The 17,406-nt window shown below is 40.0% G+C and overlaps 1 non-coding gene across 1 annotated transcript; it reads right to left on the reverse strand.

Moving 5' to 3' along the window:
• Positions 1–1,400: 1,400 nt before the first annotated feature.
• TRNAR-UCU lies at positions 1,401–1,473 on the reverse strand. The gene has a single exon. It is a non-coding gene; the product is annotated as a tRNA-Arg (tRNA).
• Positions 1,474–17,406: the final 15,933 nt, after the last annotated feature.

Here is a 17,406-nt window from a genome sequence, read left to right on the forward strand (position 1 = left end):
TAAATATATTGCCCCTCTCGTACCGTACGAGAGGGGCAATATATTTACCGTTTTGAAAATTGAGGGGCAACATTTACACCACTAATAATTCAAGAGTGATATTGATAGTTGACATATTATGGAGGGGCATAAACAACAAGTTTCCCTTAAATGAATAAATGGTTGTTTTCTTTATACAATTATATCCGTTAAAAGAAAATGAGAAATATCAGTTTTGGTCCATGAGTCTGGTGTAACATTTTTAGCTCCTCATAGACAAATCATGGTTGTTCTAAATAAAATTTTTTGAAATCGTAGTTTTGCAAGATCGATTTTGTTATCTGATCTAGGTATCAATCTTTATCTTTTGTATCTCATTACTCAACCTATGTCATTTTAACTCAAGAAGTGCTCAAATATGTCTAGTGTTATTTGATAAAAGATATCAAGTTAGTATAATAGTTATGATTTTTTGAGTTGAAAATGAAATACGTTTTGAATAAAGAAATGTGTAGAAGAAAACTTGCGATCAAAGTAACCTTACAAAATAAGAGTTCAAAATTTTTTGACAAATTTTGTTGTAATGGACTAAAAAGACTAATTTAAGAAAAAAATTTACAACTCTAAGGGACAAAATCTACAGTAAATATAAATTTAGTAAGTTATTGAAGAAACAATTATTCTATATATTAGATTACTAGTATAAGCTCAAACAACAATGTTGAGATGGTGGAGTTGATTTAAGGTGTCAGATTAAGGTTCTGATCTGAAAGGGCGTGAGTTCAAATCTCATTCTCAACAATATCAACTTTTACCATCTATTGATGGGCTGACAATTACCAGCATGGTGGTTCAACATGTAAATGAACAGCCAGGACCATCAAGAACAGGCATTGGAGATACATACAAAAGTGTTCTCCAACCTAACCTAATATTAGATCACTTGGATTCTCCAACCTAACCTAATATTAGATCACTTGGATTCCCACTTGGAAGAGGATAGGAATGCTGCTGGTTTGTAGAAGGGATGCCATGCTTTTTCATGGAGTAGAAGGGATTACCATTTTGGCATCAAATCAGAATTATTGCAGTGTTTAATTCAATGATGCAAAATTTTGTAAAGGTATTGCTTCACGTGGCCTTGTTTTCAATGGCGCACCCTTTTTTGCTTCAAAAGTGAAGAGCGTTTAATTTGAGAATGATTTTCAAAGGCGCACCCTTTTTTGCTTCAAACGTGAAGAGCGTTTAATTTGAGAATGATAAGTAGCAGCAACACGTCGACACGCATATGATTTGATCTCCGTTTTCTTTGCAAGATATGGCTAATTGGCAGTGGTAGTTGCAATCATGATTGTTCGTATCAAAGTCAGCAACGTGAGTCATCCAATTGTTGACACGGGGGCCAACTGCCCCAAATAAGACACACCTAGTGGGACTCGAACCCACAATCGCTTGATTAGAAGTCAAGCGCCTTATCCATTAGGCCATAGGTGCTAATTCATAAAGTATGACAAAGTAAAACTTTTAGTAGTGTAATAACTCATTGAATCAAAAGTAGCATTTATTCTAAAGTTCTCACCCATAAACAAAAGAAGAATCCTTGGATATGAAAATAGGCCAATGAGGGCCTCCACTTTCATAAACATTGACACCTCCCGGTTCCCAAGTTATTCTAAAGTTCTCACCCAAGGGAGTGTCATCCATTGAAGAGCAATCTTTGTTTGTGCCACATATTTCATCAATTTCATCTTCATTGAGCACTTCTTCAATTGGATCATCTTCAAGTTGATCCTCATCACCATTATCCCCTTGCAAGTCCACACTTTCACCCCAACTTGGTGTCTCCATCTCAATGCACTCATCAATAACCGCATCATCTTCATCTTCAAGGTCCTCCCCTCCTTTTCATTTTCTTCAACCACATGACCTTCATTTGGCAAGAGCAACTCTTGTAGAACATCTACATTGGAAGACAATTCTTGAACGAGTTCTTGAGTTGTCAAACCTTGTATTTGAGCCATCCTGTTGTCTAGTTGAACTTGTTGCTCATTCAATTGCATAAGCATGTTGGCCATCATGAACTTCATCTCCGGATCTTGATCAAATGGTTGGAATTCTTGTTGAGGTTCTTGATAGAGTGGCTCTTGAGGTTCCCATTGATTATTGGCATATTCAACATCACTTGGTCTCATGTGATAGCCCTCATTGTCAATGCCATCATCGGGTACAATAGTGACTCCCCAACGCCTAGCCAATGCCAAGGTCTCCTCATCTACTCCAAACATCCCAACACTTGGTGAATGGATGTGATGATCATATGAGGGTTGAGTGTCTTGGGGGTATGGTGTGTAATGAATGGGTGAAGGGTATGGATTTGGAGAGTAATCTTGTGGTGGGAAAGGATGTTGAGGTGGATTGTAGTCTTGTGAACATTGAGGGTATTGATCATAAAAAGCATATTGGGGATCTTGGTATTGTTGAGGATATGGATTATGGAATGGAGGTTGGGAATGACAAGGTAAGTCTTGGTAGGATTGTGGTGGATAAGGATTTTGAAATTGAGCATCATGGTAGCTATTTGGAGGAGGGGTTTGAGTTGTACAAGGACTAATGGATAGGGCATTGTAGTATCCTTGTTGATGCATGTAGTCTCCATAACCCCATAAGATTGAGAGTTATAATATCCTCATTGGTTTATCTTGCAAAATCTCTTTCAATCAAACAAAATGAAGTAAACTTGAAAGGAAGAATAAGCAAATAAAAACAAAACTTAGTTTCCTAAGATTCCCTAAACTCTAATGCAGCAAAAGAAGCAATCACATAGAACCACCAAGTTGCCAATCCCCGGCAACGGCGCCAATTTTTGAAGTAGCAAAAATAAGATGTGAGCTCGTGTAACACCCCGAAATTTTGAAACTTTTAAGACTTATAAAATAAAGGTAAATTCTCATCAAATCCTAAAACATAATATAATAGAGTACGGGGTGCTATGCCACACCTGAGCTAGAGAACTCAGGTGCACAGGCTAACAAACTAATATCCTCAATAATGTAAATACATGAGCATGGCACGCAGGCCGAAAGGGAAACTATCTACTCTACGCTCCAAATCTCTAGCGCGCTCCAGTGTCTACTCCTCTGTGCCTGAAAGCCAAATATATCTGTTCAGCGAGAGATGCTGGTAACCCACTCCAACGCGTTGAAATACGATATAGGTATATATATAGATATAGATATAGGAAAACCATTTTGAAGCAGGAAGATATATGCTTAGGAGACTCTAGCTTTAAAACCGGGAATAGACTAAGCAAATAGGGACAAGCACATTAATCAATGATAAACGGTTAAGTAGAGATAACATCATAAGGACTACGCATCTAAGGTCACAGATCACTTTTCAATTCAAACACATCATCATTCAATCATCATTTATATCACATAATCATCGATGGCGCCACGGGACCAATCGCATGCCCCGAACATGAGGGTTAATGCCTATAGCATTAACACGGCCCCGCAGCACCCTACCTCAGTACCGCAGTACGAGGGGAGCTGATCACAACCAACCCTTGGAGAACCGCTGACGAACTCAACGTCGGACCACGATCCGACACACCGCTGACGCGCCCAGTCGGTGGACCGTGATCCCCTTTACAAGGGGGGACTTACGACCCTACACACCGTTGGTGCGCACAATCGGCGGGCCGTAGCGGATCAAGCCCGACACACCGCTGAGCTAAACTCAGTCGGTGGGCAAAGATCCTCGGAGACTACGGTCCTGCATACCGATGTCCCACCACTCGGTGGATCGCAGCCAGTCGTAGCCCTACACACCGCCTGATTACTCAGGTCGGTGGACTACAACCTTCCTCGGCTTGTTGGCCCCATACCGCCTGGCGCATCCCGGTCGGTGGGTCATATCACCGAGGCCCATGTGGACCTTCAGTCCTATACATAATCTTTATATACCTGACCGGTCTCTACCAGCCTGGTTAACAGTTGGGATGGTTCTCAACCCATTCAACTGCCCGTATAGTGGATCTTAGTCCTATATAATATTTAGATACCTGACCGGTCTCTACCAGCCTGGTTAACAGCCGGTATGGTTCTCAGCCCACCCGACTGCTCGTATAGCCCAATTGATCTCAACCAAGTCGGGGTAACATGCACACATAACATATAGCAAGCACATGCAACCCACATTAACACATTGGGAAAGGGGAGAAAACGTATAACAAAACCTATGCGTGATCCTTCACATACTAAGAATAGTCCTAAGGGGTTCATGCTTCTTTCACCTAGGTCAACGGGATACCAATTCAACAAGAATGCAATATATAAGACTCATACGACCTACGAACGGTACCCGAAAATCAAACTAGACATAGGCACGACAGACGGAGTCCGTTGGGACACCACGGGGGTCGGGGGAACATCAAACGGGGAAGTCAAAATCCCCAATTAGGGTGCAAACCAGCGGGTGGCCGGCGGGTGAGGGTTCACCCGCCGGCGGCAACCATTCCGGGCAGCGGGTGCCCGGCGGGCAGCTGCCCGCCCGCCGGTGTTGCCCAAGGAGGCCGCTGGTAGGTGGCGGGTCCCCTACCCCCCACTGACTCTTTTCATCAAAAAATGCCCCGGGAACCTTTGTGGAACCCGAAACCATGCTTAGACACTTTCAAACGCAATTGATAACACACGTAGACAATTAACGGATCAAAATCAGGAAACAAACGGCACATAACCTATCATGCTTTTCTAAACATAATAAACACCCAATCATGCGAATTCCCACCCAATATACCGAGAATAATTCCATACGATACAACCTAGGGTTCTAATCAATTTTAAATCAACAGGGACACGATTCATCTTCTAATATCAAGATTCGGTAAGAATATTATATAAACATCAGGAACATCCTACAATCCTCAAGAACATCATATAATCATCAAGAATGTCATATAATCACCGAGAACACCATAATTATCAGGAACCTTTCATCATCAAGATCACCCATGGAATTATCCCATCAATCATCAATAATAACACAAATCATCAATACACAATAATATGGGGAAATCCTAAGAGGGGAATCATAGCTATGAAAATAGGTTTTTTTGAGACATGGGTTACCTCTTAGCCTTAATTAATTTCCTTGGCTATGAAGGGTCTTTCTTTAAGATTTCTCCTTTCTTGATTTCTACTACGGGAGTTCTTGGAACTTTCTTATGTGGTGAGGGATTATTTGTGGTGTGTGTTCTAGGTGCCTTCTATGTCTCTATTTATATAATTAAGAATCCTAATTATGGTCTAAGTGGCATGGGTTTACTAATTCTATTCCTTATAGAACTAAGGGGTTGGCTTTAGGGATAAGGGCCCATGGACCATGGTGGACCATATTAATTAATTAAAGAGAATCCTAACCATAATCTGAATAGTAAAGGTATACTTTCTTTATTCCTAATAGGCTTATGACTCTAGTTTAGGCAAGGGTCCATGATCCGTGGTGGACCACGTTTAATTAATTAAAGGGATTTCTAATCAAATTAAATCCTTTTTAATTATTATTAATAGAATTAATTAAATAATTAATTCGGGATTAAGGGCCGTAACACGGGGTGTTACACTCTCCCCCCCCCCCCCCTTACAAGAAGCTTCGTCCCCGAAGCTTAGAAATCATTTTGGGGTAAAGAGCTCAAATTAGTATAGTAGTTCACAAGGAAAGTATTATATGGGAAATATATACACATACACGTATAAATTCACTGTGTTTGAGCCTAACTAAAATGCATCAAATAACAAGGTCATGAATATGAAACATACAATATGTAAGTTTTACGGGTGACTAATACATAACATAGGAGTCTTACACATGGCATGTTCTTTAATTAATTATTTTATAATGATTTAACATATAGGATCGCAAGTTGGGCTGATCATGTAATTATTTATGTATCTAAATGAGAGGAAAATATTATGCGGTGCAGATTCGGATAGTCACATAATTATTATAAAGTATATATGCACATATATCAATACAGGCGAACCTCATTTACGAATGGATGCAGGTGTTTAATTATGTAGTGTAGCATGTTGTGATCCTAGATGCCATATATGCCGGACCTATGCCTAATCTTTGTGCTTTAGCAGTTATACCAAATATTCACAGTTACGAAATAACAAGCCTAACATGTATGATAATTAGCTATTTATGTTATATGCGAAACCTGCAAGTTGGCATGCCTATATGTGTTCAATCGTAATTATGCTAAATATGCAATTTCTTAAGTCTATAGGCATAGAGTGTGAAGGCATGTGGGCCTATTTCAAGTCTTAAATAATCGCTAGTCCCATGGAATCACAAAGCACATATATGTATTATTCCACATGTTAGTCTAGTGCATGATTTAACAATTAAATTTATGTGCTTAATATCATTGCATAACCAAACTTTTGTCATATAAATTCAGGAGGGTCGTAAATCATATAACAATATTATTCAAATAGCGAAATTTAGATTCTGAGGAAAAGATTGTAAGTAGTTAGGAGGAAGGCTCTTGCTTTTTATGGGGTAAATAAATTCTGGGGAGACAATAGAATTAGGATCTTTATTTTGTACATCATGGGTAACGGTGGGTGATCACATAACAAGTATTGACACTTATATGCAGATTGCTTGTAATCAATAATATTGTATATATGTATAGTGGGACGCCTTATAACATACTGTTTTTGTCTAACGTGCTTTGTATATATACATGAATGCGTGTAAGTCTGTATTTTAGATAAACATGTGAGCTATGTGATTTGACATGTAATGCACAATGTAAATTTGAACCTATAGTTTGGACCATGCAATTTGCATACAAATATTTTAGAAATTACGAGTAAGATAGCCTAGGTTCACAAGTACTAGAGGTTCTATCTTGAGAATTTAATCGCACAAACACTTAGGAAAATTAGTTTTATCTTGGTGGTAATTAGATTTTAGGTAGCATAAATCTTACCTCTAGAAGCCCGGGATACCTAAATAACTTTAGAGTTGAAGACCCTTGGTTGCTAATTCCTAAATCAATTGATGACCTGATGATGAGACTAAAGTTTTTAATTATTTAGGGAAGGTAGGAGTGTTAACAGGGCGGTCATGCGAGGGGGAAAAGTAGAATTAGGGCTACCCCAGGATATGTGTATCTATATGTATATATATAATAGTGATGTAATTTGTACGGAATGATATTTCAGGGTTAGGATATGCTAAGGGCAAACTTATAGGTGTGCGTAAGATTATTGTAGCTAGGGTGCATGTGTATGGTTTGGGGGCTAGGGATTTATTGTATATAATGTAACAATTTATATAAATTCGTATGAATAGGGGAGGATGTTCTATAGGCTCACAAGTTTATACACATATATATAGATTTAAGCGTATAGGGACGTACCGTACATGACGCAACCATTTTTAAGATTAGACAAGGTGATTTAGGATTAGGGTGCAATAAAAATGAAAATAATAATAATAATAATAATAATAATAATAATAATAATAATAATTTGGTGTAAGTGTAGCATATGTATAAATGTTTGTTTAGGGGGGTCCTTATCTTAGTGGTAAAGGGTCCTAAACAAGGTATGGGAAGTTCGTGGTCTATTATGCAACATGGACCAAGGTCTAGAGGGATAGTCTTAAGATAGTTTGGGGGCGCAATATATTTTTCCGAGGATAATTTCTAGATGACCACTTGTTTTAGGTTTCTACCGGTCTCACTCAGATTGAATTTCGGGTCGAAACTTAATACACAATGTATCCGAGGGTTTAGATTTCTAGAAATAGGATCAGTCCATATAGTTTCTATGTGGAATATAAACAAATCAATTAGGAAGATAATTCGATTTTCATGTTCAAGCATTAGATTGTTATTTATACGTTTAAACACATAGGAAGTATCAAGGGAGACACACAAAGGCACAATGGGTCAATAAAAATGAGAAGTCAAGAAAATATACCGGACCAGTGGGCGCGAGGTGGGCGGTCGACCGCCTGTCAAGTCCCCACTGGAATGTGGCAGTGGGCACGTGGTGGGTGGTCGACCTCCTGCCAAGGCCCCACTGGAACGTGACTGTGAAGGAGGAATCACTTCGCAAAAAGCCCCGAGAATGCACAATTATAAGTTTCAAGGAATTCCATACTTATGTGAACAACGAAAGGGGTGTGGAAAACTCAAGGGATCACTTTATTATAATACTAATGAGGAATATGGGAGACTTCAACTAGATATCATAAGGATCCTACGCCTCATTCTTCCCCTTCTTAATTAAAGCTATGTTCCCAGAATTTCCCTCCATGCAACTCATGTAAGTACTTATCGGGTTATTAGTGAGTTAACTATATTGGTCGATTATGATTAGGACAAGTGAGCTCTTATAGGCCGAATAAAATTACTAAAAAAAAATACTTTATCAAGTAATAGATATTCAAATAACGCATGTTTGATCAAATAGTTAAGCAATAGTATGCAATTCCTAACTTGGTCTAAAAATCAATTAGGAACATATGCTTATGCAAATGAACAAGTACGGTAATCAAAGAGTGATAAGCAACAAAGTAGGTAAAAGCATGCAAGGACATCGCAAATTTCTAGGGTAAGTATGTGGAATGAAGAGTTAATGTGTTGTACCCTTACATTGATGTGATAAGCGAAGGGGGAAATTCTTCAAATTAGTGAGGGATAAAGTGAGGGGAGTTTATGTGATGATAGGTAGGCTCACAATCTCACTGCGCGTCCTAAGATTCCTAAATCCTATGTTTCTAAATACCTAGAGTTCAAGCCTAATGTCCTAAAGTCTGGTCTTACGAGTCTTATCCTAGGGTCAAACTTAGGCTCTGATACCAACTGTAACACCCCGGAATTTTGAAACTTTTAAGACTTATAAAATAAAGGTAAATTCTCATCAAATCCCAAAACATAATATAATAGAGTACGGGGTGCTATGCCACACCTGAGCTAGAGAACTCAGGTGCACAGGCTAACTAACTAATATCCTCAATAATGTAAATACATGAGCATGCACGCAGGCCGAAAGGGAAACTATCTACTCTACGCTCCAAATCTCTAGCGCGCTCCAGTGTCTACTCCTCTGTGCCTGAAAGCCAAATATATCTGTTCAGCGAGAGATGCTGGTAACCCACTCCAACGCGTTGAAATACGATATAGGTATATATATAGATATAGATATAGGAAAACCATTTTGAAGCAGGAAGATATATGCTTAGGAGACTCTAGCTTTAAAACCGGGAATAGACTAAGCAAATAGGGACAAGCACATTAATCAATGATAAACGGTTAAGTAGAGATAACATCATAAGGACTACGCATCTAAGGTCACAGATCACTTTTCAATTCAAACACATCATCATTCAATCATCATTTATATCACATAATCATCGATGGCGCCACGGGACCAATCGCATGCCCCGAACATGAGGGTTAATGCCTATAGCATTAACACGGCCCCGCAGCACCCTACCTCAGTACCGCAGTACGAGGGGAGCTGATCACAACCAACCCTTGGAGAACCGCTGACGAACTCAACGTCGGACCACGATCCGACACACCGCTGACGCGCCCAGTCGGTGGACCGTGATCCCCTTTACAAGGGGGACTTACGACCCTACACACCGTTGGTGCGCACAATCGGCGGGCCGTAGCGGATCAAGCCCGACACACCGCTGAGCTAAACTCAGTCGGTGGGCAAAGATCCTCGGAGACTACGGTCCTGCATACCGATGTCCCACCACTCGGTGGATCGCAGCCAGTCGTAGCCCTACACACCGCCTGATTACTCAGGTCGGTGGACTACAACCTTCCTCGGCTTGTTGGCCCCATACCGCCTGGCGCATCCCGGTCGGTGGGTCATATCACCGAGGCCCATGTGGACCTTCAGTCCTATACATAATCTTTATATACCTGACCGGTCTCTACCAGCCTGGTTAACAGTTGGGATGGTTCTCAACCCATTCAACTGCCCGTATAGTGGATCTTAGTCCTATATAATATTTAGATACCTGACCGGTCTCTACCAGCCTGGTTAACAGCCGGTATGGTTCTCAGCCCACCCGACTGCTCGTATAGCCCAATTGATCTCAACCAAGTCGGGGTAACATGCACACATAACATATAGCAAGCACATGCAACCCACATTAACACATTGGGAAAGGGGAGAAAACGTATAACAAAACCTATGCGTGATCCTTCACATACTAAGAATAGTCCTAAGGGGTTCATGCTTCTTTCACCTAGGTCAACGAGATACCAATTCAACAAGAATGCAATATATAAGACTCATACGACCTACGAACGGTACCCGAAAATCAAACTAGACATAGGCACGACAGACGGAGTCCGTTGGGACACCACGGGGGTCGGGGGAACATATTGTTTAATGGTATTATGTCTACGACTTATAAGTCTAGACCTACCATATCACATCTAACTTCGTACTTAACCAATTTTGGCTTGACTATCGCAATGCACACAAATTGGAGGTACGAGTTTACCTCTAGGAATATTCCCGAAAAAATTGCATAGCCATTCGGCCTACTCGCTCGCGACACGAGTCTAAGGCTCTCAGCATAGATCCCGTTATGGATCTTAGCTGTCACAAATCGTTTCAAGAAATTCCATACAACCAATTTCACTGGCCTACGTAAACACGTAGCCTTTAATGGACTTATCTTCCTTTGATATCTTTTTAACATGCTATACTTTCCAAGTACAGCTAGATATCCCACGTAGTGCAATCCAAAGTCACGAGCATACCTTAAGTATCTCATAACTCTCACTATTGCCTTCTAGTGCGTTACACTAGGGTTACTCGTATGTCTACAGAATTCGTTAACCGCAAAGGCAATATCCGGCTTAGTACAATCCATTTGATACAATTAAACTACCCATAATCTGAATGTATTCTCCGTGAGAAGTACATTCTTCGTGATTATTGGCTAGTTGTACGCTAGTATCTAACGGTGTCCAAGCCACTTGATTAATATCATTTCCAAGGATTCAATCAACACAATGAGATTGGCTTTACACGAGACCATACCGTCTTCTCACATTTTTAATCTCGAGGATTAAATCTGCCAAACTCACACCTCTCATGTCAAATCTCAAATTTAACATGTTCTTGGTAGAATTGATCATTACTATCCACGATGAGTTCATCGTGTATAAACAAACAATGATATCATTGTTTATCGTACGCATTACGTAGACACACTTTCACTTTCGTTTATACTAAACTCGTTGGTCATCATTGTATGATTAAACCTACATGCCAAACACTAAGGCAATTGTTTCGAACCATACAATGATCTCACCACTTACACACTTTCTTTTCATAGCGTGGAACCACAAAACCCTCGGGTCGTTCCATGTCTACTAAGAAAGCGATACATCCATTTCGATGAACTTCCAAGTCTCGCTAAACGGCTATGGCAAGTATCATCCTAAGGGATTTCATTCTCATCACAAGAGAATATATATCAAAGTAACCGTGGCACTTGCATAGCATGTAATCTACAATTACAAGCCCGACCATTTTACTTCAATATGTCCAACCGGTTTTATCTTCCGACTAGTGATCCACTTAGGATCCAGAGGTTTTACAACCTGAAGGAAGAACAACCAGTTCCAAGTATGATTCTCTGAGATCGAATCTACTTCACCTCGGTAGCCTCTCTTGGGTTGGTCCACCTGTAGAACTCACCACTTCTACATACGTTCGAGGCTCATTTTCTAACAACCTTGTCAGAAAATTCAGTTTATTTTCTAGTAAACAAGTTAGAATATGCGCACCACATTCTAACATGTACATCAGAAAATATGGATCAAAGGATTTTTCAATCCTAGCTTTCTTGCTACGTCTAGCTTTGAGCTCGGGTTCTCTTTCATACCCTCCAACCATAGCTATGTCGAAAGTTCATTTCAACGTTCTAGGTCCTTTTATTGAACCTTCACAGAAATACATCTTCAAAGAACGATGAATTTCTTGATTCAATTTATCGTGTTTTTATGTACATCCAAACTATAGGACTCGTGTACTAAGAACCAAAACTGCCTTTGTCAAGACACCCCCACATTTCGGGCATTAGTAGGAAAACTTCCTACGTACCCACAATTCGTAAGAATTTCATGCGGGTAACCTTATTTATAAGGTACTTACTTGTCCAAAGTATTGTCTCACCCCACATACCTTGAGGTAGACCCGAACTTATCAACGTCTTGATATTTATGTTCTGCAACAACGTTTGATTGAGGTGAATACCGTGTCGTACGCTCGAGTACGATACCAATGCTTGCGCAGAAATCACCAATAAGTGTTTCATGTTCACCACATCGATCGTTCGTAACCGCATTAATCCACGACTAATTTGGTTTTCTCTTTTATTCTTATAAAGAATAAACATGTGCTACCCGTTAGCACATCTTGCAGGTGCTAACAAATTAACACATCTCATAGGTGCGAGCCGAATCAACACGTACGAATCCATTCGAGTTTGACCGAAGCCAAAACCACGAATCATTGCAACACGAATTGTTGCAAATGACCACCTATTGCAAATTATGCAATTAATGCTCCATCCTAAGCATTACCTCGTGAACAACACGAATCAAAGCAATGCTAATTACTTAGCACTTTGGGTGCTAATCTTGATTCAACGCACCGAATTGAGCAAATTCAATTCTTAGCTTTAAGCATATAGCTGTAAGTACTATATTAAGCCACAATTAAGCACTACCATTAATGCTAATTATATTTGGACGTTTAATATTACAATGCTAATTCAATTAGCATTTTCTATTAAGCTCAAGCTTAATTTTACGTCTCAACAATTTGTCTCAAATTACATTTCATACTAGCATAATTTAGATTTTTCATCAAGTTAATTATAACACAATTAACAATAACAAATCAACCAAATTTTCTGACTAGTTGAATCAAGCTTATATAATCGTACTCAGAATATTATTTAAAATATTCAACAATGGAGTTGTGACGCTCTGGATTATATAGCTATCCCAATTTTTGACGAATTGATTCTACTTTGAAATCTATATCGTTTAACATGAACTAAAACCGAAGTCCTTACGAGATTTCAAACATGTAACATGCTTGTTACATTCCGTTCCGGCCGTTAAGCCATTTTAGGATTTTCCACATAATGATACGTGATGCACTAGGCATCCATATTGAATCATTTCATACATTTGACATTATTTTAACAAATAATTCGTATGTACCAAGATTCAACAACTCAATGGAACAATTATATTTTTATTCAAAAAAGTATTACAGGGATACTACAATATTTATTCCACAAATAAATAAATAGAAAAAATACATTGGAAACAAATTCCTTATTCCTATCTCGTAGTAATCCTTCTAACCCATGTGCCTTGTTCCATTTTCCAACCGTCCACTCCACGAAAGGTGGTCCCATAGCGCACATCGGGGGTACCTGTTAAAGAAACCTCAGTTGTGACCTTACTCGTCCAACTATCCACATTCTTTAACCTTTTCACCAGGATGACGGTTCGCTTCATAGTGGCTGCTCACTTCTTCCACATAATCATCTTTAGGCATAAACTTTCGTTTACCTTTCCTTTGATTATCGTTGAAGACATTGGTCACACTACAATAGTCCTCAGACCATGTAGTGATTACACCATCATAGGATCCTTCGTGGCTTTTAGCCGATCCACTAGGCAACACATTAGGTACCAATTGTGTGCCACTAGCCACAGGTCTATCGGTTCGTGAACCAACGTTCTCCGGAGCACCATCGTGTGTTTTTGCAACTCTCATGAAAATATCATTTCCAACGTTTCTACCGTCAACCAGCATCACGGAATGTGCAACATCGTTGCCTTTCCGACCATTTGAATGTGCACCACAAGCAACATTCACGGTTCCAATACTCTTGGAATCCATCGACTTGTTCATTATAAAAAAATAAAGTTTTAAGATTGTTGAAAATAATGAACCAAAAGTCGATTTAATATCTCAAAATAATATTTATCTATACACAAAAATATATAAAATATTATTGGATATATATCCGAGAAATATATATACACACAAATATATATAAAATGGACCCAAAGGTTATATATACATATATATCTACGGAAAAAGATATATCAATATATATCAACCAAAATTGGAACTAATAATCCTCAAATTATAAATCCAATCCAACGACGAAAACAAATATAGAGAGAGGATTTTTGCTTAGAAGCATAATCCAAACCGAAAGAAGGAGATTGGCTCGTGTTTGGGTATAGGGTTTTTAGCGCGAGTCAAGAGATCACTCTTTCCTTAAAACCTTATTTGCCACCTCCCAAAAGTGCTAGGAGCGTTATGGCCTAGGATTCCCAGGATAAAACGTGTTACGGTTCGACGTTTGAGCACCCAAACGAACGAACCCGGCGAACTAGAGCAAAGCCTTGAACACAGTTAGGCAAAGAAAGGAGTAGAAGCAGAGATTTTTGGAGCTAAAAACGTGCAAGTGTGTATATGTATTGTTCTTGTTCACTCTTATTTTAAAAAATTCTGCTGCTCTATGCCTTCTTATTGTAACACCCCGTGTTACGACCCCTAAAACCAATTAATCATTTAATCAAATATCCGAAGAAAAAACTAAATTACAATAATTAACTTAGAAAAGGCCCACCATAGTCCGTGGGCCCTCACCCCTAAAACCCAACCCCTAACCCTAGAAGGAATAGAATTAGCAAGCCTATAATACTAGACCCTAATTAGGACTCCTAGGTGTATAAATAGGGGACATAAGAGGTACCTAGAACCCCACCACAATAATCTCTCACCACCCAAGGAGCTCCAAGAATTCCCTTAGGAGAAATCAAGAAAGAAGAAAGCTTAAAGAAAGACCCTTCATAGCCAAGGAATTAATTAAGGCTAAGAGGTAACCCATGTCTCAACAAAACCTATTTTCATAGCTATGATTCCCCCCTTAGGATTTCTCCCATATTCTTGTGTGTTGATGATTCGTTATAATGATCTTAATAATTGGTGTTATGACTCCATGGGTGATCTTGATGATAAGAGGTTCTTGATGATTATATGGTGTTCTTGATGTTCTTGATGTTCTTGATGATTATATGATATTCTTGATGTTTATATGATATTCCTACCGAATTTTGATATTAGAAGATGAATTGTGTTCTTGTTGATTTAAAAATAATTAGAACCCTAGGTTGTATCGTGGAATTCGTATGGTATTATTCTTTGTATATTGGGTGGGAATTCGTATGTTTGGGTGTTGATTATGTTTAGAAAAGCATGATAGGTTATGTGCCGTATGTTCTTGCTTTTGAATCCGTTAACTGTCTACGTGTTGTTGTCAATTGCGTTTGAAAGTGTCTAAGCATGGTCTCGGGTTCCACAATGGTTCCCGGGGCGTTTTTCTGTGATGAAAGAGTCAGTGGGGGGTAGGGGACCCGCCACCTACCCGCGGCCAATGTTGGTAACGCCGGCAGCGGGCAGCCGGCGGGCGGGCAGCTGCCCACCGGGCACCCGCTGCCCGGAAAGCTGCCGCCGGCGGGTGACCCCTCACCCACCGGCTACCCGCTGGATTTTACCCTACCTTGGGATTTTGGCTTCCCCGTTTGATGTTCCCCCGATCCTTGTGGTGTCCCAACGGACTCCGTCTATCGTGCCTGTGTCTAGTTTGATATTTCGGGTACCGTTCGTAGGTTGTATAAGTCTTATATATTGCATGCTAGTTGAATTGGTATCCCGTTGGCCTAGGTGTAAGGAGTATGAACCCCTTAGGATCACTCTTAGTATGTGGATGATCACGCATAGGTTTCGTTATACGATTTCTCCCCCCTCCCAATGTGCTAATGTGGGCTGCATGTGCTTGCTATGTGTTATGTGTGCATGATACCCCAATTCGGTTGCGATCGAATTGGTTATTCCTGAGCTGCGGTTCAGAAGCTGGCTGCGGTCAGATTTACACTCTTGGGCTGCGGTCCACCGTTTGGTTGCGATCAAACGTTTCTACATGAGCTGCGGTTCATATTTCCTGGCTGCGGTCAGATGACATACTCTTGGGCTGCGGTCCACTGTTTGGTTGCGATCAAACACTATGATGAGCTGCGGTTCATTGGTCGGTTGCGATCGACCCCTCCGTGTTGCGATACAGGGCAGGGTGCTGCGGGGCCGTGTCAAAGCTATATGCGCTGACCCTCATGTATGGCCATGCGATTGGTCCTGTGGCGCCAACAAAGTGAGCTATGTGATGAGATATGGATGGTTTGATGTTATGATTGTACGAAGGCGTGACCATATGACACATGTTAGTGAACTATACATGCTTGGTTATGATTATTGTGTTTACCTATATTTGTGCCCTACGTTGAGAATTGTGTGTGCTTGGTTATGTCTGTTGGTTGTGTTTATCCCTATCTGTCGAGTCCATTCCCTGTTTGAAAGCTAGAGTCTCTTAGGATATATCTTCATGCTTCGAAATGGTTTTTCATATAACTATGTATATATCTATATGTATGTATTTCAACGTGTTGGAGTGGGTTACTAGCATCTCTCGCTGAACAGATATATTTGGCTTTCAGGCACAAACGAGTAGATCACTGGAGCGCGCTAGAGGTTTGGGGCGTAGATTAGATAGTTTTCCCTTTTGGCCTGCGTGCCATGATTTGTATTGATATTGACTGAGATTGTTAGAATTTAGCCTGTGCACCTGAGTTCTCTAGCTCAGGTGTGGAATAGCACCCCGTACTCTTTATATTATGTTTGGGAATTAATGAGATTTCACCTTTATTATATAAGCTTCAAAAGTTTAAAAATTTTGGGGTGTTACACTTATATAGGGATGTAGGACCTTAATTGCATTAAACAAGACCATTAAACTTGACTTTGTAACATCCGAAACAGCAAGCCATTACCCAGGATTTAAATTCAAAATTGAAATTGGAGTTAATTAAAAATTAAATCCGTAACTGAAGAATTTAATCCCACATTTGTCTGTTGGCCTTCAGCTACGGTTCGGCCTTAGGCTAAGCAAGTGTTGGCCTGGACCGAGCTCATCTCGATAGCTCGGTCTTGGCCGAACCCAAGTGACTACTTTTGTTGGAAAAATGATACTGAAAGTCGGCATAACTTAGCCTGCAAGGCCAGCCAATTTCCGGACGACATTCGTGCTCGCAGGTGCCGGCACACACGAGCTCAGACTCGTATCAAGCCTTTCCAATCTCAGTTTCGGATTTAATTTGCACCCCTCCCCCTACGCGCGATAAAAAACCTCTATGTTATACATTCAATAAACCTCTAAAGGACTCTTGTATAAATAGTGGGGCAAATCCTCTTCCCAAACCAATGTGGGAGAAAA

The sequence above is a fragment of the Ipomoea nil genome, unplaced genomic scaffold, assembly GCF_001879475.1.
Source record: "Ipomoea nil cultivar Tokyo-kokei standard unplaced genomic scaffold, Asagao_1.1 scaffold2191, whole genome shotgun sequence".
Classification (NCBI taxonomy): domain Eukaryota; kingdom Viridiplantae; phylum Streptophyta; class Magnoliopsida; order Solanales; family Convolvulaceae; genus Ipomoea; species Ipomoea nil.